At 39.7% G+C, this 9,012-nt stretch overlaps 1 protein-coding gene across 3 annotated transcripts in view; it reads left to right on the top strand.

Moving 5' to 3' along the window:
- Positions 1–215: 215 nt before the first annotated feature.
- PCYT1A (phosphate cytidylyltransferase 1A, choline) overlaps positions 216–9,012 on the top strand; it is a 47,757-nt gene continuing 38,960 nt past the window's right edge. Inside the window, exon 1 of one of the 3 annotated variants that reach the window (XM_042954679.1) lies at positions 216–367. The gene's annotated coding sequence lies outside the window, so the exon portion shown is untranslated. Of the gene's footprint in view, positions 368–471; positions 812–837; positions 1,137–9,012 lie in introns of those variants that run through there. The other 2 variants (XM_042954682.1, XM_042954680.1) reach the window with 2 other exon arrangements.

Below are 9,012 nucleotides of genomic sequence, written 5' to 3'. Positions count from 1 at the left end.
CAGGCGCGACAGTTCACAGTCGTATCTCCTCGCGAGGAGGCGTCTTTACCGCAAACTGCAGTTCCGCATGGAACCTGACTCTTAGTCACTTCGTCTCTAGCGTCTGGAGTTTCCGGCTCAGCCACTCCACCCCAAGGGCCTCCGTGGAGGCGGAACTACTGTGTCAGGGGTCGTGGTTTTCAGGGAAGTGTCGCGGTCGGATTGACAAGAGGGCGGGCAGTAGGCGGGACTTCCGGCCCGCTGTTCCGTCAGCTGCCTTTCCCGGGCGTCTCCCCGCAACCTCCTCAACTTCCCTTGTCCGTGACGCGGCGCCTGGGAGAAATCCGACGGGACGGGGGCCGGGGGGAGCGTGACCTCACCACTGCAGGTGAGGACCCGGTGTGTGCATATCCTTGCGGCTGTCTTTGAGAGAACAGACTGTGCGGCTAGGACCGCGAGGAGACTGACTGAAAGAGGAGTGGGTCAGTGACAGCGAAGGGAGTGTACGGAGGGGCTGTGGAGGCTACTGTGACCCAGAGGGGCAGTGACAGCGAGGGGACTGTGACCGAGATGTAGCTGCTTGCGAGGAGCGTGCGACCCAGAGGCAGTGAATGCGAAGGGACTCTGACCTCGGAGAGCGCGAGGCAGAGGCTGCGAAGGGACTACGATTGAGAAAGTATGAGGCAATGACTTGGAGGAGACTCTGGTCGATGGATAGTGACTGTGAGGGGACTCTGATCTAAGGCAACTGAAGGAACGGCTGCAGGGGGATCGACCAGCAGTAACTGAGGGGCTGGCTTGGACAGCAGTGTGGGCTCAGTGACTGGACATGGTACTGTAGGGTTATGTCTGGGCACTGGGTGTGGTTGGGTGGTCATGACTGGGCAGAGAAGGTGTTTAGTGTAAAGAACACTGGTCTGGGACTTATCAGGCCCGAGTTTAATTTTATGGACAACCATCTTGTGGCTGGGAAACGTAGCCTCAGGACTGAGCTACAGTTTCTTCATCAGTGAATGGGAAGTTTGGACTAGATTAATATTTCCCGGACTGTGGATTCCATCCTATTATTGGGTTGTGAAGTCCATTTAGTGGTTAGCACCTGAATTTAAAACAAAATGGAATACAATAGAAATTTTCAGTGTGTTCACATAGTGAGGGTAAGTATTGTTTCATGAAACTTGTTTCAGTTATCCGTGTATGAGATTATGATGTCAAATGGATTTCATATATCTTAAAATGTATGAAATGTAGTAAAAATGTTGGACCAGGTTATTTCTGACTTTTCTTTCAGGCCTAAAATGCCATGATTCTATGTTTAGGAGACTGTTTGGATGTGCAAAGACTGGCTCTGGCTGGGGCATAGGCTCCATCAGATTGACTTAACCGGCAAAGGCTTCCCAAATATAAGTGAGATGACCGGTTATGATGGAGGACTGAAACTCACAATCTCAGTTGGGAGAACTAGAACTCACATTTTGCAATAGAGACAGTGGTATTTACAGAGACAGTGAGGATACAGGGGTTTGTGATAGGAAAAACTGCTAGAAATAGACATTGAGAAAGAGGAAGCTTTGAGGAGGGTAGGAACAAGGCTTAGGAAGGGAATTGAAGACAGAGACAGAAAACATTCTGCCAAGAATAAAATGGGAGTAGGGAGATATGGCCTTCAGGGCCCTTTTCAATCTTGACATTTAGTGATTCTGTAAGTACCGAGAATTGCTGGTAAAAAGATATTAGTTGAGAATGGTATTGGTCCAGTAATCAGTGGTAAACAGATGGTGACCATGATGGGGAAGAAAGGATGATGCTTAGAAAGTCAACAGTGGTGACTGGAATACCATACCAGAGAGGCTTTGATATATTTAGCTGTCCAGCTCAGTGATTTGTGCACTGGAGGCCAAGACTGGCATACTGGAAATGATACCATGCTGTGGGTAACGTTTTAGCTGCTGTTTTTATTCCTGCTGATCCCATTTGTGAGGGTGGCTGGTGATGCAGATGAAATGAACTAAAGTGAATTTCACTACCCCCTCTCTACAAACCTTTGTAGAAGGTGCTACTGAATTGTACCACCTGGTGGTTTTTTAAGAAATCTAATAGAAGAAACTTGAGGTAATTTTACTTTATCTGACACTGCATTTATCTGATAACCTAATAGTCACCCCCACTTCCTATACATGTACACTTTGTGATACAGGAAGGGAGTTCAGAAAGATTCTTGAGTGGTAGTGAGTTGTGAATAATGCCTTTGTTTAGCTAAAAAATGACTAGTTACACCTTTTTCTAAAACATTAGATGTTTATTTGGCTTACATTCTACATAACTAAAAGGAACTACTCAAGAATTTCTTTCTGTAACCAAATATGGTTGGCTGAGCAGCACAGGTTTGAGCTGCGTGGGTCCATGTACACGTGGATATTTTTTCGATTAATGCAATGCTGTCAATGTAATTTTCCTTCCTTATGATTTTCTTAATAAAATTTTGTTTTCTCTAGTTTATTGTAAGAATACAGTATATAATACATATAACATACAAAATGTGTTAATCAACTGTTTATGTTATTGGTAAGGCTTCCAGTCAACAGTAGGCTATTAGTAGTCAAGTTTTGGAGAAGTCAGAAGTTATATATAGATTCTCAACATGTGTGTGTTGGGGGGCGGTGCCCCTCATCTCTGTGTTGTTCAAGGGTCAGTTTTATATGCTTCAAGGTAACTGACTTAGAAGAGAAGACATTTAGGCCTGGGGACTGCACTACTGCCTCTGGGGTCCTTTGTGTTTGTTGAATGAAAGGATTCTTTTTGACCGGCCTGTTTTGCAAATTCCCTTCAAAAACCAGTATTATGTCCTGATTGATAAGGAATGAACTTTATTCTTTTCTTAGCCTATGGTTTCTCTTCCAATAAACAGTTGAGGTTTTATTTTTCTCGGGGACCTTCTCGTTGGATATGTGATCCCTTAGGGAAAATAATCTAGTCAGAGCCTTGGATTCAGAAATCCCAGGTTACTTTATCTGATGTTAACACTGACTCACTCTGTGAGTATGGGAAGAATTGTTTGCTTTTTCTTGTTTCAGCTTTTCTAACTATGGCAGAGGTTGCTATTCGTCTGCTTAAACAATCCTTTAATAATCTGAAACATACGCACACTTACAAATCTTGTATACAATCTCATGGCATTTGTAAACCACCTGACCCCATTCATGATTCCCCTATAGAACTGTCTGATCTCCAGGTTAGACATCATTACCCTAGGGAGCTGAATAATTTTTCTGTGTTATAAATGCTGATAAGAATTAATTTATAAAATGTAGAGAAAGCAAGAATAATAATTTGCTATTGTTAATGACGAGTAATGACAAAAATATCTAGTAATAATTGTAATTTTATGCTTTTCACGTATTTGCATAACTCTGATCTGAAGTCAGATTTTTTGGCGCTTCTACTAATAGAGAACTCCCTCTTCTACAATTGAGTCAGGAAATTCAGGAACTATACATTTTTACAACTCTATTTTGCAGTATGTGCCAAAGCTCCACTCCAGCAGGGGGGAAAAAAAAAGAACTGTGAGTCTCTAACAAATATTTGGCATTGGGTTAGGTTTGTTTACATGCATTATCTCATTAACATAAATAATTGCATTGCTTGTATTTTACTATTTGCAAACAAGATTAGTAGATAGCTATATAGCTGGCTTTTTTTGGTTTTTGTTTTGTCTTTTTATCCCTTTTTTGGATAACTCTCTTGTTAAAAGTTAGATTGGTTTGAAGCTTTCTATATTTGTACTAGAGTGACTGCCAATGAGCTAGGGGAACCCCTGGCTGTTAGATCACATTCACAACTATTTGCAAACCAGCTGTGAAGTGAAGGCTGGTAAAAAAAAAAAAATAGTGACATATGGTCTTTGCTGTATGCTAGAGAACAAATGGTATGTGTAGCACTTAACAGAAAGCAGGTAGTTTTTGGGTTTTTTTTTAGGTGGTTTTTCTTATCTAAAGGGAATTACCTTAGATGTGATTATCCTTGTTTATTTTCTGGCCCTAAAGTAGAAGTCTTTTTTTTTTTTTTTTTAGAGTAGAAATCTTAAATCATTTTGTGCCATGGACGCCTTTGGCAGTATGGTGAAGCTTTGTGTATTCCCTTTTGGAATAATATTTTTATGTGCAAAAAACAAAATATAATTATAAAGGAAACTGTTGAAATATAGTTATCAAAATGTTTTTAATATGTGTGATACAATGCTATATATGCTTTTTATTAACATAGTAAATGTTTACTATCAATGGATCTTATAACCATAATAACTTTATTTTTTTTAAGTTTATATATTTTGAGAGAGAGAAAACATGAGTGGGGGAAGGACAGAGAGAAGGAGAGACAGAGAATCCCAAGTAGACTCTGCGTGGTCAGCACCGAGCCAGATGCGGGACTCAAACTCACAAACCCATAAGATCATGATCTGAGCCTAAGACGCTTAACGAATTGAACCACCCAGGTGGCCCTAACCATAATTACTTTAAAATGATCATATGTTTAAACAGTATTTGAAGATATTTGTAATAAGTATAATGTCTAAATATATCTAAGATTTCAATTGGTAACAAAGTCTACTGTTATGTTGTGGCTTATGTTCATAACTGAAGGAAGTGGTGAATTTGCCAGAGGTTAGTAAAAGTGAAGATATGATTTTTTTTTTTTTTTTGGTCCAACCCAGACTCCCTGAATCTATTGTAGACCCTGCCTTAGAGATATAAATTCTGTAACTCACTCTAGGAAGAGCAGAATCTAAATACAGTGTTTACTTACTGAATCTTGTAGTGGAAAAGTGGTGAAGCAAAATCGTTCAACCGTAAGAATTATTACAAGTGTTCCTTGTGGTTTTTAGTATAATCTCTTTCCAAAAAAGTTCTATTATACGGCCACGTGCAAATATAAGCTTTATTTTGTTCCATGGAGAACCCAGGGTCTGGCACAGAGTAAGTACCCACTCAATGTCTGTTGAAAAAAAGGTTTCTCTGAAGAAATTAAAGAGAAGAGATCAAGTTCAAAGATAAGATATTAGATGTGGCAATTTACAAGCTTCAGATATTGAGGCATAGCATTGAGCTCTGGTTTAAAACTAATCTGTCAGTGTAGGTTATGTTGTGACATTTACTTTTTCATTTGGCATTTCCTACATCAGGCATACTTAAGACTTATTCTATATAGTGTAGTAGTACATACAGGTCAGTGATATAAACTGCAGTAATCCTGTATCAGAAAGTTATAGTACAATTTCTTGAAATAATCATATTCCTAGCACTAACTTCTACTTTACAGCTGTTTGGATAATCTAGGTAGGATTTTCTTCCAAATTACTGATAAAACTGGCTCCGTCTTCATTTAGGATAAGAGTTGGATTTTTTTTTTTTTTTTTTTTTTTTTTTGGGTAAAGGACCAGATAGTAAATATTAGGCTTTATAGGTCATACAGTGTCTGTTGCAACTACTCATCTCTGCAGTTGTAGCACAAAAGCAGCATAGACAGTACATCAGTGAATGGGTGTGGTTGTGTTCCAATAAAACTTTAGTTACAAAAGCAGGCAGTGGGCCATTTCTGGCCTGTGGGCTGTTTTTTGTTAATTCCTGATCTAGGAGGTCTGCTGGTTCTTGAATCCAATTCCTCCTCCCCACTATGGGTTAGACATACCCTCTCTCTAACTTCAAAGGCCTTTATATAAGCGATGACATGACTGCATTCTTCGGAAAGGCCTGAATGTACAGCAGATGAAGTGAGTAATGCCAAGAGTATTAGATGCACTTTGACCTAGGAGTTCAGAGTTTGCCTCTTAAGAGCACCACTTTATCAGGGCTCCTTGGTGGCTCAGTCGGTTAAGCGTCCAACTTCAGCTCAGGTCATGATCTCATGGTTCATGGGTTTGAGCCCCATGTTGGGCTCTGTGCTAATAGCTCAGAGCCTGGAGCCGGGTTCGGTTTCTGTGTCTCCCTCTCTCTCTGCCCCTCCCCCGCTTGTGCTCTGTCTCTCTCTCTCAAAAATAAATAAACATTAAAAAAAATAAAAGAGCACCACTTTATTAAGCTCCACAATGGTAGAAGCAGGTAAAGATCCCAAATATGAAGTATGCTTGCTTACTCAGCTTTGTAACTGAACATAATGTAAAAAGTAAACCATTACTGGGCATATGGTTTTACTGAGGAAATCTCTGGGAAATCTCCCAGAGATGGGAGAAGCAGGAATAGAATACAAAGGAAAAATTCATGTTTCCTCTTTTTGCAGATAGTTCTCTGCAGTACTCTGGCAAATTTGAATTCAGTTTTTGAAACTTGAAGAATGTATGTGATCGCAACTTGCTATTACTTAGGTTGTTGCATAGGTTAGGAAACAGAATCTACCTCCTCTTTCACGTTGGAGTGCTTACTAGATCTGTTAACAATAAGGAAGTAGAATAGAAGGGATTGAGTGGGAGTCCTTAAAGCTGCACTTTAGGAGCCTTTCATCTTTAAAACACAAGCATATGCATGCCAGTACCCAGATTTTGTCTGCCTTAGGGTACATATTGGAAAAAATGCTTTACTAGAGTTATCTTCAGAATCTTCTCCTTGCTACCCTTCCCACCTCACACACATTTCCACTTCTCTGTACTTTCTTAGTAGCAAATTTGATGCATCCAAGCAGGCATTTATTGGAACATTGAAGAACAAGACAAGCAGTGTGTACTGGGAGGTGAGTCAGCAGAAATGGAGCCAGATTTTGTGAATCTGAGTAAAAATTGCAGGGAAAATACTACGTTCTGTATCTTGAAAGCAATTTGAGACACTAATTCATTTAATAGGCTTGGTGGTGGTCTGGTGGTGGTGGCAGTTGTCTATATTTAGAATTTGTGCATGAATGGAGAATTTGACTAAGATAAGGTGACTAATCTCGGGACTGAAAAGGTAGCAATATTGGAAAAATGAGGCCTTACAAATGCTGCACTCTCACTGTCAGCTTCCTTTGACAAAGAAATTTTTTGTAGGATAAACCGCTAAAGAAACAGGAAGTGTTGGCACACACCAATGAATTCATAAGGGAGGCTATGTATTCTATCTTCAGCTACTTTCATTCTCACTCATCCCAGCTTAATGTGGATGCTATGGTTGGAAGCCAGAATCCACCTGCAAAATATTAGGTAATTTCCCACTCCCCATCCCCATTTTGATCTTATACCATATTGGTTCTTTTCCCTGCCTTATTGCCTTCTGGACAACCTGTTATGTTAAGGCAGCCTGTGTATGTATTTTTTTCTCCTTCTGGAATGTAGATGTTTTAAAGCCACCTTTTCCAGAAAGAATGTGCACCTTTACTTAATGGTGTTGGTTGATTACAGAGGTGCAGTTATCATAAATGAAGAGTTTGGGAAGTATTGTTCCTCACTGTTGTAGGTATTCAATTACTGGGCGATTGTGAATGTGGTATAGGTGATGTGGCTTTAGATGCAGCAAAGTTTCAGTTTAATAACTAAAAGCCAACATGTATTTACTATCCTCAGTATGTCCTCATCCTCCCACATGCCTTTTCTCAATAGCAAACTTGATGTGTCCTGGCAGGCATCTGTTGTAACTTTTGGGGAACTGGTAATTTTTTCCAGTAAGGCATTGATAACTAAAAGAACTCTTTTTTTTCCCTAATAAGGCACTAATTATAAAATTATTCTATATGCTTCTGTGGTGTATAGGTTAGTGGATGTGAGGGAGGATGGGGATGGTCTGAGAGAGCCAGTGAAAAATGGTTTCTTCAGAAATCTACAAAGTCAGAATTTAAAAAGTAGTAGTAGTTCTAGAGGAAAAGCATGAGGGTTAATCTCTATGATTTCTAAATTCGTTTAGAGTTACTGTTATGGAATGTCTGTGACCTTCGTGTTCTCCATCTCCTAAGGAGATAAGATACAGAAGTGTTTTATGTGAAACACCAAAAGTATTAGGTGTGTTTGTTCCAAATCCATAGGATCTTAAGACCTGAGTTTAAGTCTAATGTGTAATGTTCAGTTTAAAGTATAATGTAAAATACAATGTAAGACACAAAAATCATCTTTAGAAAACAGAAGAACTGTATGCAAAAAGGAATAATGTGGGCAGGTAAGGAAAAATATTTTTAACAGGATGGGACTTGCGTTGTGTCATCTTTGATACACTTATAAACTGACAAGAACTTGACCCCTTTCCATCAAAACAGAACAGTAATGTATAAAGAAAGTGCTTTTCAAAATTTCAGAGTGGTTTTCTATACTTAGTATATTTATTTAAATAGTTATTGAGTGCCTACTCTGTGCCAGAGCTCATTGATAGGTATTGGATGCATCAATTGTGATTTTTGTGGTTTCAAGTGATAAGAAACCCAGTTTAACTAACTTAAGCAAAAAGGAGAGTGTATTGGTTGGCACAATTAGACAGTTGAGGATCTGAATTCTCTCCATCACTAGCTTGCTTTCTCTGTGTCTGTGTTGACAATTTCAAAAGAGGCTCTCCTCCTGGTGATAGGATGGGGCACTGGATTGTCACAGGATGGTTCCCAAAGCCGTGTCTTTAGGTTCACATCCACAGAGAAAGAAGTGATCATCTTTGTCCAAGCATTCCCATCTGGTGAGTTCTAAATTTACTCTGATTGGACTGGCTTAGGTCACCTATTACTGCCTATCCCTTCTCCCTTCCTCCCCCAATCTCTGGCCAGGGGAGAGTGATGTGCTGATTGGTTTAGGGCACATGTTATCTGATGCTAGGGTTTGAGATTGAAGCTTACACAGACCAAATGAAAGCGAATTTCCAAATGAAAATGGGCTCTTTTTGGAGCAGGAGGGTTGAACAGTGGGAAGACAAACAACAGATCTCCACTACATCAGGGAGTTTATAGTCTAATTTCTCATTTAACCCTTAGCATGACTTAGAAATTAAGTACATTTTAATAGAGCCTTCCTTAATCACATGAAGAAACTCTTAGAATCAAGGGACTTACCTTAACCTCGAGTTAAGGTACTAGAAGGAGCTAGAATTAAATCTCAGT

The sequence above is a fragment of the Panthera leo genome, chromosome C2 (genome assembly GCF_018350215.1).
Source record: "Panthera leo isolate Ple1 chromosome C2, P.leo_Ple1_pat1.1, whole genome shotgun sequence".
NCBI classification, from domain to species: Eukaryota; Metazoa; Chordata; class Mammalia; order Carnivora; family Felidae; genus Panthera; species Panthera leo.
Note: the sequence above shows the minus strand (reverse complement) of the source record. Positions and strands in the feature narration are given on the sequence as shown.